General features: G+C 37.3%; 1 protein-coding gene across 3 annotated transcripts in view; it reads left to right on the forward strand.

Moving 5' to 3' along the window:
- LOC139941675 (neuronal acetylcholine receptor subunit alpha-3-like) overlaps positions 1 to 20,023 on the forward strand; it is a 55,299-nt gene that overhangs the window by 25,065 nt on the left and 10,211 nt on the right. The window lies entirely within an intron of this gene.

Below are 20,023 nucleotides of genomic sequence, written 5' to 3' on the forward strand. Positions count from 1 at the left end.
TTGTTAGCATAAGAACTTACTCGGTAACGAGCAATAGAGAGCTGTTGGAAGTATAAAACATTGTGAGAAAAGGCTCCCTCTGAAGTAACGTAGTTTTTGAAAAAGATGTAATTTCTCACCCAATTAATAAAAGACTTCCGCTGAAGCCTTTTATTATGCATCTGAAAGCATACAAAGTAATGCAACAAGGGTGTTTTTCTTTCACTATTCTCTTGCAAATTAGATGACAAATTAAGCCCCAATTCTCACAGGTTTGTTATTTTAGGCAAGTGAGAATATGGTCTTTGACAAATACCTAATGTGTCCAATGCCTTGTACAATTTCGAAGACAGAGAACTGACAAGGACTGCGTGTGTATTATTGTTTCTGCCTGGTCTCTAAGTGGCGTTACCGCACGATCAAGCGATATTGCCCCCATGTCATTACAACACACAACCGCACGCAATTGACTTGTGGATTAAATTAAATAAAAATCAAATTTCACTTAAGATAATTTAGCCAAGCTGGTTCCGTTTGATCTTTAGCGACCAGAGCCACGGCGCGCGGATTAATTAACATACCAATCAGGAGTTGCTTAATTATCATAATATACAAGTTTTATAGATTGAACTACGGTCGAGAGCCTGTTAACGTTATGCTCTTTGTAAGCAACCCTATACATGACATTCAACATGCTTGTCAGATCATGCGATAGGATTTCATCATGACATGTCATCAAAACACAGTTGAAAACGAGTTGTGGAATATAATATTGTTACTGGTTGCTGCACCACCAATACAGTTTCATCATTTTTGTACAATGAGGTAGGTTATATGTTTGGTAATCACTGTTAAACTTTATGGAAATAAAAACTGTTGGTAAACAGCCTACAGCAGCTTTCGATGAGATCAAGCATTTAAAGAAAAATTATTTAACTTTCATGTGGTTATGTAAAATGGGTTCAGTTTTTATCCCCCAAATTATGAATCTGAGAAACTTTACGTTCATTAATTTCGTAGTTTTGGGGTATTATCTTGTGGTATCATCTTTATTTTGATGTAATATTCTTGAGTGTTTGTTACAGTTGACTTTTACGTTTGTCAACAAAATCTTGTTCAAATAAAATCAAAGTAAGTTGTAAATATCCATTCATCAAACAGTTACTAGAACTGTACCAGATGGGTTGAGGCCATCGTGCCTTTTCTATACCGGTCATTATAATTTGACCAGTTGATAAAAGTTATCATCAGTCAGGAACAAGCAATAAAACTTCGATTCCTCGCTGAAATATTTGTTATTTCCCAGTGGGGAAATAAAGACACTAGAGGAGTTTCAGCTCAGATGGAAGTGAGAATGGCAATTATTTGAAACATCCTGTGGTTTTCTTGGAGAGCGGGAGGGGCAAGAAAGGAAGGCTTTTTTTGTAGGAGAAACGAAAGTATCTCGTGGTTAGATGTATGGATTCAATTTATGCATCGGTAGGTTTTGCCATCAAGTTTTACCCGAGGAATGTTGGCAATGTAGGAATCCGAAGACATCATATTAATATTAATGTCCTTGAACTCATGGAATGAGTTTGTCATTGTGTATGAGTGTCTCCCTCACACCATGTTTACATTTATTTTGGAGCACTGTTTTCTCGTTCAAGCACATGAGCAATTGTAGGAACTGCTCACATTTTTGCCTCTCTCGGATTTTCTATAGCAACCTAGAGAATTCTAATTCAAAGTCTCAGCTTTAATACACTGTTCATTCATTTAAAATAAAGGTTTTGGGAACCTGTCAAACCTGCAGCAAATCTGCTTTCTTTGACTCAAGACTCACACGTACCCCCCATCAATACAGTGACAAGTTGACCATGCTAAGTGATTTACTCAATTAATTGAAAAGCCACCTGAAATACTTTTTTTCCGTAATGTAATCATAGTATAAGTTTTGCATGGTTTTGTTGTACCCAGTACATCAATTAATAATTTGTAAAATTATCTTAGGGTTTTGTTTCACTATTAGTGAACTCTGACTACGTACTTTGTGGTGAATTCTCTTTAGTCATAGAACTGTGTCAACTGCAAAAGGTGAAACATGTCATCATTGATTATTTGACTTACAGTGTTGGGCGTCTCTCGAATTATTCATTTCGTAGAGAGCAGACCAACACATGCAGCTTGTATCGTTATATGAATTAAAGACTTGAAGTTTATGGAAGGCTCATTTTAACTGATGTTGTATACATGTTAACGTTTGTAGATGATTATTATCGGCATTATACCAGCGGTAAAGGAATCCATTGCATTACTTTAGAAATTAGTGACTGCTTGATGAGATTAGCAGTATCCCAGAAATGTGTTGGCATGTCAATCAGCAACACGGCAGCCATTTTGCTTATTTAGACCCTTAACACCCAACAGCCGTCGATGACCATTATGGGAAGAAAGGAATCCGAGGTTTTACCAAGTTCACGATGACAGCTGGTTAGTTTGTCGTGGGTAGTTCACCACGATTAGTGGGAGAGGCAATAATTTCCCGCGCGTGCACTGCAAGACCAATCAACCACGGTCAATCGTAAACGTGTACTTTCTCAGAACTAAAGGAGAATTCTTTGACAGGATGCTCTCATCGCCGCTACGGTTTGTAGCTTTTTTATGCACCATCGACTTTACAATGGTACGCTAGTTACGCTACACCGAGACTATACGATGACTTTTCCTTACGTTGGCCATTTTGTTCTCTTCCTCTCGCGCCTGACTTGTCAGAGGGGATTATAATTGAAACGCGCAACCGCGGAACCTTTGGCCTTTACGCAACCTCTCGCTGTCAGACCTTTCCTGCCACGTGATTGTTGTCATCACCTGTGTGGGATGTGTACATGGGAGAAATTATTACCGGTACGTGTGGCTGAAGTGTGACACCACACATTATTACAGTCACATATTCATTAAAAATTAAACCGTCCATTAGCTTGGTCAAGAACATGCAGCTGTATTTGTCATAATGATACAATGATGTGAATATTACCTATGGACAACCCGAATACATGGCAAATATTCAGTCCAAAGAAATTGTCAAATGCTTATTCTCGTGGATGACTTTTCTGAAAAAGACCACTAAACTAAATGAATTTTATAAGAAAGAACAATTGTTTGCGTCATCATTGAAAACATTTATTGAGAAAAAAAATGTATCTATACAAAGGGTTAAACTCTCCAAATTTCCATTTGATGTAAAACATAGATAAAGGTACAACAAAAATTGTTTCTTTTTTTTCGAAGCTCGCGGGCAGCGGCCATATTGATTATGTAGCATTTGCAAGAAATCACAGCAGGTGACCTTAATGATCGGATGTAGGCCAAATATCCACCATGTTCAAAAACATATGAAGTCATCTTGATGACAGGACAAAGGCAGTTGAACTTATCCTACCATTAAGACAAATTCAGATCTCACAATTGGTACTATTCAAAACAAGGAATAGGCATACTGTTTGATGTGGGAGATGTACTCAATGATAGCTAAAACGAATTAAATGACTACAGATAGGCATAAGCCCCAACACTAGATAATACATAGACTTGAGAAGCTACAAGAGACCGCAGATAATTTCATTTATTTCGCCTCATTATTTTATAATTTCACATTAAAATCACATCCCAAGGCAAAGTAACACTAACAGTTCAATTTACAAGGTAGAGACATGGCATCACACAATATAACAACTATAGGCACAGAATGGGCGAAACTGTTACTCCATTCACGTAAACAAACGTATATAAATTTCAAATATCCTCTTCAAACATGAATGATGATCTGTATTTAAGGAACACGTTGCCTTGGATCGGTCGAGTTGGTCTTTGAAAAGCGTTTGAAACCGTTTGTTATAAAGTGCATATGGTTGGATAGATAATTTAAAAGTAGAATATAATGACCCACACATACATGCCTCGAAACTGCAAGGTTTTCTTTTTACGTTGCGAAGATACACGGTCGGCCATTTATGGGAGTCAAACATTTTACTCCAATAAATGGCCGACCGTGTTAGTTCGCGACGAAAAAGGAAACCCGTGCAATTTCGAGTGATACTTGTGTGGATTATTATATTATACTTTGAAAATATCTTTCTAATCATATGCATTTTATAACAAACGGTTTCAAACGCTTTTCAAAGACCAACTCGACCGATCCACGGCAACGTGTTCCTTAAACATGTCCGACTTTAATATGACATCCAGGCTACCGGGTCACAGCCTCCCGTAAACCCGAGGAGCCTATTTGGGATGTAGTACCGGTAGTAGATAGCAATGGTGTAATCAGCACACAGGGTTCACCAGCGAGTGCTTTATAGTTCATAATACACAATTCAAAACCTACTCTATTAAAGGAACACGTTGCCTTGGATCGGTCGAGTTGGTCTTTGAAAAGCGTTTGTAACCGTTTTTTATAAAATGCATATGGGTAGAAAGATGTTGTAAAAGTAGAATACAATGATCCACACAAACATGCCTCGAAATTGCGTGGTTTTCCTTTTACCTTGTCGACTAACACGTCGGCCATTTTGACTCCCATAAATGGCCGACCATGTTAGTTCGCGCAGTAGAAGGAAAACCACGCAATTTCGAGGCAAACCTGTGTGGATCATTGTATTCTACTTTTAAAACATCTTTCCAACCATATGCATTTTATAAAAAAACGGTTACAAACGCTTTTGTTTTGACCAACTCGTCCGATCCAAGGCAACGTGTTCCTTTAAACATCCAGACAAGAGTTGCCGCTGCTCTATGTAGTTGTGTTACTTGTGCTATTTCTTGCCCATGGCGGGCTACCCTGATAAGGGTGTATGATCACAATATCGCTATTTGTTATCTCGATCCTATAAACATGTTGGAAAATAGTGTACATGTAGCTCTCTGAGTAGTAGTGAATTAAAGAGTAGTACAACATGAATATTGTGTATGTTATAAACAAATACTATACAGTAATATAGTTACAAATAAAATAATTATAAGCAAACAATATAAAGTATTAAAATATTTTCTTAAATAGAAACTTTGATTGGCTGTTATTTTCCCGCTTCTTTCTGGATCGTTCCCTTAATCCCTTTCCCCTCTCTTTTTCTATAAATGGATATGTATTTGTTTGTACTTGTTTTATGCCTCTAGGGAAGGTCCGGTTTGGATCGAAAGCTAAGGCCATTTACCCTATTCATTATATATTAAAATATTTTATAGCCAATGACTAAAAAACAATCACAGGAATTTGGAATATTGCACTTCCACCATTAGCAAATATTGATATTGAACATAATCAAATACTATACAGTTTTGTCTTTGTTTTCCCTTTTTTACAATAAACAATAACATGTGCTTATTTTAAGTTTTTAAAAATCACGCTTGCACTACACACAAACGGTAAATAGTGTTGTATTTGTAAGTTGTACCGGCAGAGGCCTGTCCTAATAAGCTACAACAACATTATTTTAATTCATTCAGTAACTTATTGATCTCAAGATGAGATAACAATCATTATTATAGAGTCAAGTAGTTTAAAGGCAGCCATCGTAGTAAGCTTTCCTGAACAGTTTGGTGCCTCAACTTCTCACCTTTTGGGCACTTTATAACCACACTATTTTAATGGAGGCAAAGCAGCAAATGATATTCACATTCCTACGAGTAGACGCATGGGAGAACTTGCAGAGTTCAATATTTATTCTGCTCTTAAAGGGTAGTATGTACTTTTTCCTATCAAAAAACACAATGTCCACAGATTTACATTAAACTTACACAGTTTGAAGATTATGATAGTAGAAAGCTTCCCTTGAAATATTACTTACTGAGGTGATGTGGTTTTTGAGAAATGAGTAAAAGTAGTAATTTTCGTCTCAGTTTTAGCATGTAAAAACGTATTACCAGTTATGCTATGGTTTTGGTATTATTTCATAACTGGTTAAGGGGATTTTACATTCTAAAATAATTTTGGTCTCGTGAGACCAAAATTATTTTGTGACTTGTTTTACTCATTTCTCAAAAACTACACAACCTGAGTTAGTATTATTTGGAGGGAAGCTTCCACTATCATTATCTTCAAACCCTGCAAGTTAAATGTAAATCTGTGGACATTTTGAAAAAGTACCCGAATCCTTTAAGTCAAAGGTTAGAGTGCAGTGCTCTAATTTATTCATGGATTGTGTAGATACAAGACATGTTCTTCGAAACATATTATAGTAGAAGTTTGATCTTTTATAAACATTCTCCCTTTTGGTGACGTCACACGATTGCACTAAATTATTAATGAATTGCGCATGAATTAGTACATTCACTTTCGAAACCTTTATAAACATTCCCAGCTTGTATACTATGACAAACCATTCGTTTATCTCATCTTTGTTTTTAGTGTGAAGGGATGATTGTTTCTTTCTGACAGTTTCTGTTGTGCTGATTTTAAAAAAAAAATTGATTAGCCTACATTTAATAATTGAATATGCCAATAATAATTTCTCCAACTGTGACAAGTTTTCGTTCAATGAGCTCCAAGAATCGTTCGCAACGTATGTGTAATAAGTGTTCAAGTTTTCGATATATTTTATCAGTAGGTTTTTTCAAAGGGTTAAGATTGATCCTGCTAAGCACACAAAGTTGCTAAGCATGAAAATTCTTCCTTGATAAAAACAGGATTACCGAACAAATTCCCATTGTTGCAATTATGCAAATATTGCTTGTTACTGGTTTTCAGCTGTTGTTTGCTTATCCCGAAAATCACTTTGAAATTTGGTTGGTAATCCTGTTTTTGTCAAGGAAGAAATATCATGCTAAGCAAATTTGTGTGCTAAGCAAATTTGTGTGCTTAGCAGCTCTATGAAATTGGGCCCAGATTGCTGAGCACGGCATGATGTCATAATGCTAAACAAGACAATGTAATATTGACAACTCATCTTAAGATGGCTCTTATTCGTGAAATCAACCCCTGGACAAATCAAGTAATAATTTGTTTCAATTATAAATTCATTTTTATAATTGTACCAGAATATCATGAAATGAAGAACAAGAAATGCCACCTATACCCATCAAAAGAAAACCAATCACTTACAATGTAGGCCTACGTAGGTCTATGCTAAACGCTAATACATGTACTTCTATGCTTTAACCATCCCTATACCTTACTAATGCTTCCTCCAAGCTATAAAATCCCAACCCCAGCTCAATAAACCAGAAGAGACGGTAAGCTGTCATTTCAAATTAATCTACAGTGGTTAAATAAAGCAAGCGAAAGCCTCCAGCAACAAAAAAAGAAAACCATTGCAGCATTTCATCGTTCAAGGGAACTATGCATTGGAATCCGAAACATTCAGCGCAGTCAAGAGTGATTTTTTTTTCTCTCCTTGTTTTTTTTTTTTTTTTTTTTACAAAACGTCTCTAAAAAAAAAATGTTCCAGGCATCATAAAATTCTTACTCAGTTTTAAGGAGGTGACTTTGTTTATGTGAAATTGAACTGACAGCCCGTTAATATGCATTCACGCCACTGGATGACACTACAGGTATCACCTTTGTGGATGTACGATGTCTACCTTTTTTCTTCACGTTCAGCAATTAAAAAAAAAAAACGACACATCTGTGCGAGCATATCTGCATACATTAACCTTCACGTGCTCCCCCAGTGACATGCATTTAGTGTCAAGTGTACACGTTTCAAGAAATTGCACATTATTAATGTTATTGTTAAGTAGTGTACCAATTTGTTTTAAGTACACAAATCTACTGGTGTATAGCAAGCTGGTTTGTCCTTTCTTTTGATTGAATGCACCACTATTGGTAATTGCTAAAAATAATTATCATCACAATTACTTACTTGGTAACGAGCAATGGAGAGCTGTTGATAGCAGACCATTGTGAGAAACGGCTCCCTCTGAAGAAACGTGGTTTTTGAGAAAGAAGTAATATCTCAATAAAATATTTGAATTGAATTCGATACCTCAGCTGAGGTCTCGAATTCAAGCTTCTGAAAGCTTTTTTTCTTTCATTATTCTCTCGCAACTTCAACGACCAATTGAGCTCAAATTTTGACAGGTTTGTTATTTTATGCATATGTTAAGACACACCAAAGAAGACAATCATCAAACGTGTCCAGTTTCTTTAAGTGCACAAAAGTAGTGTATGGCACACTGTGTTGCTTTGCTATGTGATTATCATGCATTTAGGTATACTTAGTTGCAACAACTGAATCCGTAATGACGAGGTTCTGGGAAACTGCATTTAACTTAAAAACAAGTGAGTTAATTATAATTTAAATTGCAAACGTGATGCATTGACTTCAGATGTAATTGAGTATGAAATCTTTAGTGCTGTTGGCTGGTACGCGGTGCTTCTTGCGTTTAACTCCCTATAGACAATCTCCCACGTTGTTATTCGCAGGATTGGGCCCATTCGCTTCGTTGAGTTTCTAGTGCACCTGTTTTCTAGTGAGCTGAGTGGGGAAATAATCAAGCAGAGCTTCTGGTGTTGTTTTTTGCGTAAAATTGCATTTACGAATTTACATTGATTGAATTATTGTGGAAACTCGTGTCAGAAACACGGGTGCGAGTGAAACATTTTTATGCTTGGTACAATTTCTGTACAGAGGAGATGAGCTAGCTTACATGCTTCTAATCAATTACTGAAAATTTACAATCTGCAATTTCTGAAATTACATTTTGTTGAGCTATCTTTGTAACCCCGCGCGTGTGAATGGTGTAGAGATGTGAATTGGATAACACATCACTGGTACGTGTAGGTGTAGAAAGATATCACGTCCACTAACACGATGTGATTGCGGTTCGGTGATAAGTAACACAAGGCTTAGGGCCCTAATCCGCGCCGATCGATTCTTCGTATGGCAAACAATTACCATCCACACACAACTCAAGGTTGAAATTAGACCTTAAACAATGGTTAAAGAGATGTGGTTCAATCATTATTAGCACGGTCTTTAATGGATTCGCTTACCTCAAAACACGAAAGGGCAAGATCATTATACACGCGTAATTATTTAGAATGGTTTATACCGTGTTTATAGTATTAAATCAGAATGGGCTGTTGATCGTGAGTGTAACTGTATAAAAATAATATGCACTTTCACATTGTACTGATTTCTAAATGCGGATTTCATTTTTTTTAAAGAAGTTTTTTAGTAAGTTGGCGGACTGTGTGTTGGTGTTGGATCATATTTGGATCATTTTAGCTGTGTCGTTTACATACATAATGTTAAGTATTTACATTGATTATACTACGCAGATATTCCAGAGCTCTCGTGGTAAGCTTCTTTAAGAATAAGGCAAGTGTTGCCAAGATTGACAATACTGTGTTTCTGGAAGACATCATATTCCAAAATTGTCTTTAATATACCGGTAGGAAACCCTTACTTCCTTACGGGTAATAATATATGTACACGTTTAGAGCTTATCGATCGAGCACACTTTATCTTCAGATTTTCGTACACAATATTTCAGTCGTAAATGCTCCAACCTTCAAAATCAATACCACATTCATTTGGTCATTCATTTTCCTCGCCTTGCATGAAATATGAACATGTTTTGAAACAAAAACTTGTAGTGTTTTGTTTTAACCCTATAATGATTTTCAAATGTCCATATTGTGTATTTCATTAACTTCAAGTTATTTCAATATATTAACTATGAGTTTTTTTCTTATTAAATGGCTTAAATTTGAACATGGGTCACCACTTGTATTCAGTAAAAGGTCAAACTTGTCAGTAAAAACACAAAAGGGTGGACTTATATAAACATCAATTGAAGGGCATCATTATTTTGTTTATGTTCCGTGTCTTTTACTCTACATTAGAACACGTATACTTGTATTTTGGATATTCAAGTAGGATATTCTTTAAGATTTTTAAGCCATTCCCCGACGAATCTGCTTGGAGTTATTTCTATTTGTTCCGTGCTCCTCCACGCCGCGGATTAACTGTTATAAATATGCCTTTCGGGTAAGAAAGAAGCAAATCCGCTTTAGGAGTGTTTGCAATCAATGCAGTAGTCTGCGACACTCTCAAAATCAAATGCATCTCCCATATGTGTATAACACGCCTTCGTTGATTTAAGACGGCGAATGGACACCTTGATTAAAAGATGGAGATTTCTCCACGTCCCAAAAATGTGCCATCGCCATTTGCGGTAAATATTTGCTGGAAACTGACACTCAAACAATGATGCATTGGTGAAGACCCGGGATTGGTCTTAAGTCTTCATTGCCCCCCTTTAATTTAGGACAAATACCGAGTCCTAAATTTAAGTGACGACCCTCAGTGGGAAGTGGGAAGCAGACAAAACGAAGCAGATCGGCCCTTCAGTGTTGTGGGCGCGTAAAAATCACACGAAAAAATGGTTAAGCAGATATATAGGCATGTGATTCAGTAATTAAATTTCTGCCAAAGCATTGGGTCGAGGAGTGCAATTATAGCGCTTTATAGCGCTGTGGCCATGTCACGCGGGCATGTAAGCAAGTGAACGACAGGTTGCGACTATTAAGGACTTGATTAAGAAACATGTCCGAAATGAAACTAATCATGTAATCCCTGCATGTACTTTCCAGCTACGTTTTTTTTTTCATTATGTATTCACTGTGAAACATATTTGGATAAATGAGCTACATATTAAATTTGTGGCAGGGCTTTTTGTCAGGGGGCTGGTTGCACATTAAAAGCACATTACGGGTAAATGCTTAATTCATTTTTCATTGCAGATTACTGAAGTCGCAATAGTGCAAGTATGTGATGCATACTGAGTGCTTGCTGAGGTGCTGTTGACAATCACAGTTGAAATATTACAAAAATTACCAACGATATTTTAAAACCTCTCAGTAGGCCTACATCTGTAGCGTAAAATACAAAATGCGTCTCTAGCATATAATTAATGCTAACAAGAAGCAATGCAAGAAACTGACTAATCAAACTGACAAATATGAAAATAATATTTAAAATGAACTTGGATTGTGGAAGGGTTGACCAAATGGGCTGGAAAAGTCAATTCCAAGTTGCCCAACAATCGCGTGTTTATTTTTTAGTATTATCATTATTATAAAAGAAAAAGTCTGTAATTTTATGGAGAGAACAAACCATGTTATAAGAATGAGTAATGTTTGTTTATTTGTTTATGCCTAATATAACTCCTTTTCAAATTTAACTATGATTCTATTCCAATGCCAGGTGTAACATATCAACCTTTATTTTACGTGATGTTCGATCCTTTCATGAAAATATCGGTTTATTATTATATTATTTACTTTTTTAATAATACCCAGGTTTGAGTGAATGTAACTTTTACAATTCAATATTTTACAATCCCTTAAACATTCAGCATACGGATGGATTTATTAGTAATGATTGGAGTTAATACTATGATTACTTATATCAAAAGACTATGATTCAAAATAACACCATTGTGCAACATTGGTACATACATATGTTTTGTATGCACAAATATTGCGTGTTCAATTTAAAACATAATTACATCGGCCAATGTTCAATATAATTTAATGGTAGCCACATGTGTGTACCAATTGATGTGCAGTGAAATTTGTTGGCACACATGCATTGCCTGAAATGTTGGTTAGTATGTGCCTTAGTCTGCATACAAAAATGATGGACGAAATATGTAGTGATCACCATATTTTTGAAAGTGTTGAAAGAACCATTAAAGCTATGAAGTCATACACACTGCATGTAACAACTATCATTGTGTCCAATATGAATTTGATCGGGTAAAAATGAGCATAGGTTTGAGGGGCTTGGGACAACCATCCATGTAACTGTACGTGTGTGTTACGCCAGACATGATATTATTCTTATTATTTAGTCTGATTTCCGATTTTTGTTTGCTCTTTGAAACATCTGAACAAATTGTGATCAAGTAACCTGAAAGGTATATTAAAGCCTTTACCATGTGTACACATGTAGGTAAGCCATTGTACTTGACAATGTTAATATTTGTTTGCCAAAGACCAATATCATACCTGGTTTACGCACACACACAAAAATTAACGCAAATGACGAAGTTACAACATTTTGATTCAGATTTTATGATGCTACAGATCCCAAGCTAGTCATAAACACTTAGTAAATAACATTAAAGAAGAAAGAAAAGGAGAAGACGAAAAACAAGAAGATATTTGTGTCCAATATGAATATGATTAGGGTGAATACGAGCCGATATTTGCAGGCTCGGAGCAGCCATGGTACTGGTATGTCTACAATGTCGCCTGCCCGCCGCCTGCACGCTATACGATACTACCGCGCCATGTACTCAACCAACTTCACATGATATCGCCATGCCTGCACAGCTTCATCATTAAAGACTGAATAATGCAGGCTCGTTTCTTGTGTATAGTCTTTTACTCCCAGCGAAACATGACAACTGTGCTCCGAGCAGAGTTGTTTCAGTAGAATATACTGCATTGGTTTTCTTATAGGCTGTGGCAAATCTACGAAATTTCAACTCGATTAGTATGCTGTTGGCATAACGACTGCATCGCCCACGTTGTGTTCACGTATCTTGCGCTCACGCAGTACAACATGAAGTAAATTATTGTATCAGAAGTTGAAGAATCACAAAAGACTCATGTAATTCACGTCGGCTTTCAATGGATTGGTAGAGTGGAGATTGCCAAAAGCATCAAGGAAGTCATCACTTTAGTCAGCCTCCCACACATTCGCAAACGTTTACGTCACAATTGTGAAGATTTATGTGAATAAAATTTGCATTGATGTGTCTCTTGGATAGAAAAGGGCGTGAAAAGCTAGACTTGTAACAGTTGCTACGCAGCCTCTTTAATCTTATACACATCCTAAAAGGAGAACCTATATAGAGAAATGCATGATCAAAGCGTACATGAGTTAACGCCCAATTATGCGCAAGTCAAATAAATTGTTAACAAGGTGCCTTGTTGGATACACACAGTCGAGTTGAAAGAAGATATGCCCGTCGTCTTCTCCTAGTAGTGGATCTGACCATCAGACAATCAGACAACCAGCTTAAAGATCACGACGTTTAAAGTACATCCAAAGACCAAGGTCGACTTGGAAGAGTCTATAATACTAGACTTGTCAAAGTAGTCGGTTTAAAGCTCACATACTTTTTTGTTTTCTTCTGAATATGATGGGGAAAATCTTAAAGGTCACGACGTTTAAAGTGCAATTAAAGAGCAAGGTCGACTTGGAAGAGTCTATAATACTAGACTTGTCATATATATTAGCACTCGGTTCCAAGCTCCAAAGACCTTTTTTCTGTTTCCTTCGGGTTGAAACCATTCAGCTGAACCTGATGGGGAAAATGTTAAAGATCACGACGTTTAGAGTGCAATTAAAGAGCAAGGTCGACTTGAAAGTATCTATAATATACTAGAATTGTCATATATCATAGCAGTCGGTTCCAAGCTCCAATAACCCTTTTTCTGTTTCCTTGGGGTTGAAACCATTCAGCTGAACCTGATGGGGAAACTCTTAAAGATCATGACGTTTAGAGTGCAATTAAAGAGCAAGGTCGACTTGGAAGAGTCTATAATATACTAGACTTGTTATATATCATAGCAGTCGGTTCAACGCTCACAATACCCTTTTTCTGTTTCCTTCGGGTTGAAACCATTTATCTGAACCTGATGGGGAAACTCTTAAAGTTTATGACGTTTAAAGTGCAATTAAAGAGCAAGGTCGACTTGGAAGAGTCTATAAAACTAGACTTTTCATTTATCATAGCAGTTGCATGGTTCCAAGCTCCAAATAACCTTTTTCTGTTTCCTTCGGGTTGAAACCATTCAGCTGAACCTGATGGGGAAAATCTTAAATATCACGAAGTTTAAAGTGTAACTAAAGAGCAAGGTCGACTTGGAAAAGTCTATATAGACTTGTCATACATCATAGCAGTCGGTTCGAAGCTCACAGACGTATTTTCGGGTTGAAATCATTCATCTAAATCTGATGGAGAAAATCTGGTTTGATTCAGTGAATTATAGAATATCAAGGTTCGGCTAGGTTCAGATCGATAAACCTTTGTGTACATTCCTCCATTACGGATTGTTGTCTACCTTGGTTTGAAATTGAAACAAACTGCATGCATTGTACAGGCTAAACTGCACATGTGCAGGTATGTACACATAAGTCATTATTGGCAGTGTTTTTGTTTATTCAGCTTCTATTTACCCCCACAAGAATTGGTTTAATTTCAATGAACGGTTTTGAGGGGCTCTTTGGAACAATGTAGGATAGAGAATATTGTGTTCGTTCTTTAGTTGTCTTGGATAAATGAAACGAGAAGTATACTGAAGTATACCGTTATCAAATTCGGTGGCGAATTTTGCAAACGCCAATACGTATAGTTTGATTCAGTTCGTGTTAGCGAGTGCTGCATGTATATACCATTGCACGCTTATAGTGTAGTATAAATGTTACTGATATCCCCTCATGTCAAACCTATTGCGGCATACTGATCAATTTCTAAATACATGTAACTGGTATCTGTACATAATGTATATACACCATGCTGTTTGATCTGATCGTACACCCTTATGTCTGCTCTGATATAATCAAGTCAAATGTTGATGTTGTCGTTCATGTTTTTATCATGTAAACCATCTGAAGGTGGATCTTGTAAAACATTATCATCGCAAACAATTTCTATACACTTTACAGTCTAGTACATGTGGCATAGATAAACCAACCCTGGATACATTGTATACAATAATCAGAGACTCTTACTGAAAGAAAAGCTGTTGTTAACACACAATGCATTTATATTTCAGTCGGCTAGCCGAGCACCAAGTAATTGATTTTAATATTTGGTTGTGTATCTATAACCATGCGCTCTAAGAATTACTGCCACACAATCTGTTTCCTGACCATGCGAATCCTCATGGTCACCACACAGTCGGACACCAAGGACAGACTAAATGGTGCCTCGGAGATTCAAATATATATATATATATATATATATTAATCAGTTCATTGTGACGTTTGTGGAAAAAAATTGATGTGTAGATAGATAATATTGGTGAATAGTTTTGTACAGGCCTTGGTCCAGTACAGGACCTTTCGGATTGTCTGTTATGTGTTTATCGAGCTCTGATTTGTAAGCAAGCTGCTACAGCTATTGTCAACATTAAAGGTGTTTGTTTTGTGCAGGCATAGGTTGACACACATGAATGATGAGCAATCAAATAGCCCTCTATGCAGCCCTCTATTGACCAAACAGGTTTAGCGTTTTCCTGCTGTTTGCCCAAAACTTCTGTGTTTTTGGTCAATTTATGAATCATAGCCCATACAGAACTTTTGTCACATTCCATATAATGCAATCTTTTGAAGGAAATTATTAGTGAAATAAATAAATGATGACAAATGCACAGTCTTTAATGTCAATGTCAAGACTGATCTCATTCGGAAATGATCAGTTTTCCCTCAACGGTTGAAACACACCAAAATATTCCCGCAATTAAGAGAGATCGCCAGCGAAATAGCCTCTCCCACTACCGTGTGTCTTTAATATATGAATGTTGAGCAGACGTTTCTAGTTAAGATGCCCGGAGATCCTTTCACAATCTACGGGGACCTCAACTTGCTCCTGAAATGTCAAAATTAGCATGTTGTTCTGAGAGGTCAGACTTTTCCTCTTGGACTGTTTTGGAGTCTACTGGCCTGTTTACCCGATATGTACTACATGACGTGATAAACTGTGTTCACTGTATCGTCTACCTGAAACTGTATCTAAAGGACAACTCTTGTGATTTCTAAATTACCATCTTGTCGTGACATTACACTGCGTAAAGGACTATACATTTTTAATGTGACATGGTAGAGGTCAGTAAAGGTGGAGCAATAAGTTTTGCATGAAGAGTTTCAAGTGAACATATATTTTATTAAGTGTTGCTGACATACTTTTGTATAAAGTTATGGTAAAGTATGGTACGACATTCGTCATGTGAAGGAATGCTTTCATCTGTCTTCTTTAATAAATGTATCTGTTCCCATGTCTGCATGCTGCTTCCAAATATTGCCCGATACCTACTATGTTACCCGGGGCATTAATGAAGCACAGGGCCTAAATGCAGCACATGGTCCAACTGCAGCCTAGACCTAATAGCCACCCGGACGCAAATTAATGGCCCGAGACCTAAAATGTAGCCCTGGCTTAGGTGTAAACTGAGGCCTAAATGTAAACAGGGGCCTAAATGTAAACTGGACCAAAGTGTAAACCGAGCCTAAATGCAGCATGATACCTAAATGCAACCGGACCTTGCTCAGCACCACTGCAGAATGAAGGCCTCATCATGATATCTCCAAATGTCTTTGTTTTCTTGATACCAGTTAACTGTCCCACACTGTTGTTGCATCTCGTCTCTCCATCTTTTTCCCTGGTTCCCTCTATTCCGTTTGGTCACATGCATGGCGTCCAGTGATTAATTGCTGAGCTGCAATGGTTATCTATTGTGTGGCTTTATGTCCTGCCCAGCTTCATGTTCTGTTTTTTTTTCTGTTTCTAAAGATGTCGGGCACTTTGGTCTGTTCCCTTATCCATTTATTTGTATGTCCTTGTACGTACGTGATCTTTAGGCTACTTCAAAAAAAAATAGTTAAAGGCCTGACGTTTCGACCCTAACGGAGCCTTTCTCGGAGGCTAGCATGATTTTTATTACTACATGGTGTTACCACAAACCTTATAACTAGGTTGTATCCCATCTGTGCAAAGTTTAACCTACTCATTGGAAAAGGCCTAACAGTATACGAATGTAGATTATTTTTAATAAGTGCAAATAAAATGAAGTACTCGGTCAAGATTCAACTACCCTTCATGAAGTCGTATTCCATTTTAAAAAATTATCCCTGGCAATCTGTTTTTATCACGCCACTATACGATCGGTAAGAGTCACAAGCTCATCCAACGATCTCTAATTATCATTAAACAACGGTAGAGTTTGTTGTTGTGGCTTTAGGCCTGGTTTTAAGTGGACACTCCTCGCCTCTGAGCCACTGGCTAGCTTTTTTCTGATCAAACAATATTAAAGATGTTGGCTCGGTGGGGGGGGGGCACATCCGATTATCCACAAACGGGGATTATTTGATTTGTGATTAGGAATCAACTTGCAAAGATTGTACATACCGAAGGTATACGGAAGGGTTGGAATGGCGGCAACTGACATGCAGAAACAAACCGATGAATTAAATGCATTCATAGACGTGATCGTAAATTTTGAATTGTTTGAACTTTGAAATTAAATAGGACAAATATTTGGAGCAGCCTCCAGCTCGAGATAGGGGGATTCAGACATGCGTGTTGAAGTTTGAGGTAGTTGAACATGCACAATGTTAATGGTGTTGTAATTTTATATTATACGACCGACTTTCTTTCATTATTATAGCTAGATAATTTATAGAAATGTTGATGTGATTATATAAAAAAAACATAATAAGAGTTTGCCAATGCTTTCCCATTGTAGATAACACAAACTATATTTAGATACATATGTAAGAAAAACTGGTTTTAAAAATCATATGTTTCAGATCGTGTTGCCCTCAACAACTCTCACCCCTTTATACTAGTCTAGTTCTTGGTCATGTCCATAACAGAAATGCATGCTAACACTCATTGCGCAAACATGGCACCAGACTATTAATTCGTCCAGCCTCAGTTTGGTTGCAATGATATGGATGGCCACAGCGTGATAAAGGTCTATCAAGAAGCAGGATGGAATAGAAGTATCAAAATAAAACCCTGTGTATACATAGGCTTTGTTTAGTCGCTTAGGGTGCAACACTCCTTGATAGATCTTCCAATTCTGACCTTGTCTACCCTCATACATCCCCAGTGTTTAGTCCCAAACACATTTTTCAACGTCGTCCCCTCAACCTCATCCTCGACTCTTTTTTCCTTGATCTCTTTTCCTTGACACGGAATGCTCGGTGGCTGCAATTTCTAATGAATACCTTGTCTGTGTGGAATCGCATTGTGAGACCTAGGGGCCATCGGATTGGAGTTTGATGACATACATTCCATGTCATCTGAATATTGAAAAGTCTTCCCAGAAATTAAAGGTAGACTGGCACTTTGTTCATTACACATGAACAACCTTGACTATTAAATGCAGAAAATGTTGATAACCGAATATGTCGATTATTTTGAGTGGTTTAATTTTCCTGTTTTCTTTTGACACATTTATCTTTTGTTAAATGCTTTTGCTTGAAAAATCTACAAATCCTCCATCACAATAATAAGCCTTGAGGGATTTCAGAGCGAATTTCACTTCAGTGGCTACATTTTGATTATATTAAAGACGTGTAAATCGTCTAGCAGTCCCATACCAAGCCGTTTCATTAAGGTTGCCAAATCAAATGGCATCTTCTGTTACATTTCCCATAGCTCTAGCATACAAGACCATGTCTATAGTGTATCGAGGCGCCCTAATACGGCAACCCAATCACATCAATTCACTGTCTGAACGAAACCAAACAAGAAAATCGATGGAATTTGGTCCGGGCCAAATGTCACATTTCACCTTTAATTTAGCACTGCTGCGAGAGGTGATGGACAAGTCCGCAAGATGAGACTAGTATTAAGGAGGTGGACTAGATTTATGCATACGTGGCGGTACATAGTGTGTGTATATAACTATACCATGTACTGGTACTTGGTGACGCCATCATAGCTTGGTTTTCGCCCATAGGCACCTCCTCGTACTCAATAATATACCGTGCATTTGCAATCCTCTATCCCGAGTACTCTGCCCTCTGGGCTAGCCACTCGATAACGGCATTCATTAACGTAATCAAATCCGTGAACGAGGTGGCAATAGACGGGTGCCTGACTGTACCCCGCGGCACCGCACATTCAAATCCAACGCGAGGGCAAGTCCGGTACCCCGTACTTTAAGAAAACAACACAATATCAATGTTATTTCGCGCACGAACCTGATCTGGTTGACAACGATGGACTTGAAAGATTTTTCCTGAAATTAAAGCACTTTGCCTCGTTTGGAACTATTTTTTAAACGTCACATGATCATGTTTCTTGAAGCGAACTATTGATTTCAAATTAACGGAATGAAATGTAAACCTTACGCCGAAACCTGATGCGATTTTTAAAGCATTTCAGAGACATTCAATTTTTACTAAACTTGCGGCTACACATGAGCCATTATAAATGTACCTATAGGTAGTATACATTTGTAGTTTAGACGACTAGCTATGTTCATTTGTAAACATTCTTGCCTTTAAGGGTTCTCCTCCGATCCGGAATTTTTATGTTGTTAGTTGTTTTTAGATGTGTGTTGTGGCGGTCGGTTAATCATTTCCTTTTTACAGACGGATTGCGATGCGCGTCGTTGGCCGCCATCTTTGATGTAAACAATGAAAAATGCAAGTGTGTACGCGCTATGCACGACTCTCAGCCAGTGATAGTAACGAGTTTGTACATAAAACCCAAAACATGCAGACATGTATTAATGTACCTTTCTCCAGTAGCGAGTAATATTCTATATGACTACTCATTACTCAGCCATTCACACTATTCAGTGTACCTTTTCGTACAGTAACTAGTTTTACCTAAGCCCATCCCGACTACTCGTCTCGCAGAAATGTAGGCCTATACGTTATACCAATTTCTTGTACAGTAACTAGATTTCATTTGTAGTCTACACGACTACTCATTACGCAGTCATGTACATGTCTCGTACAGTGATGGGTTTTCATTAGTTGTCACAATCAGCCTCTGTTCAAACAACTTTGTCGAGTTGTCATTACGATAATTACGATTAATGGTAGCCATATCAGACTCTGACAGCTGCAGTAATTGATGGTACGTAAAGTAGGAAAATATTACACTGGCTAAGCCGATGCGAAGACAGCCGCCTTAAGATAAGATATTGGTCTTCTTTAAAGGCTATTTATGCCTCCAGGGGATTCGCCTTTTGTTTATGCAAGAACTCTCATAAATATTATGCAGAACTTTTACGTAAAGTGGTTGTAAACAAAAAAGCTAACTCGATACCTACGTTCATAATGCGCTGATATAGATTTCTGTT

This window comes from Asterias amurensis, chromosome 9, assembly GCF_032118995.1.
Source record: "Asterias amurensis chromosome 9, ASM3211899v1".
Taxonomy (NCBI): domain Eukaryota; kingdom Metazoa; phylum Echinodermata; class Asteroidea; order Forcipulatida; family Asteriidae; genus Asterias; species Asterias amurensis.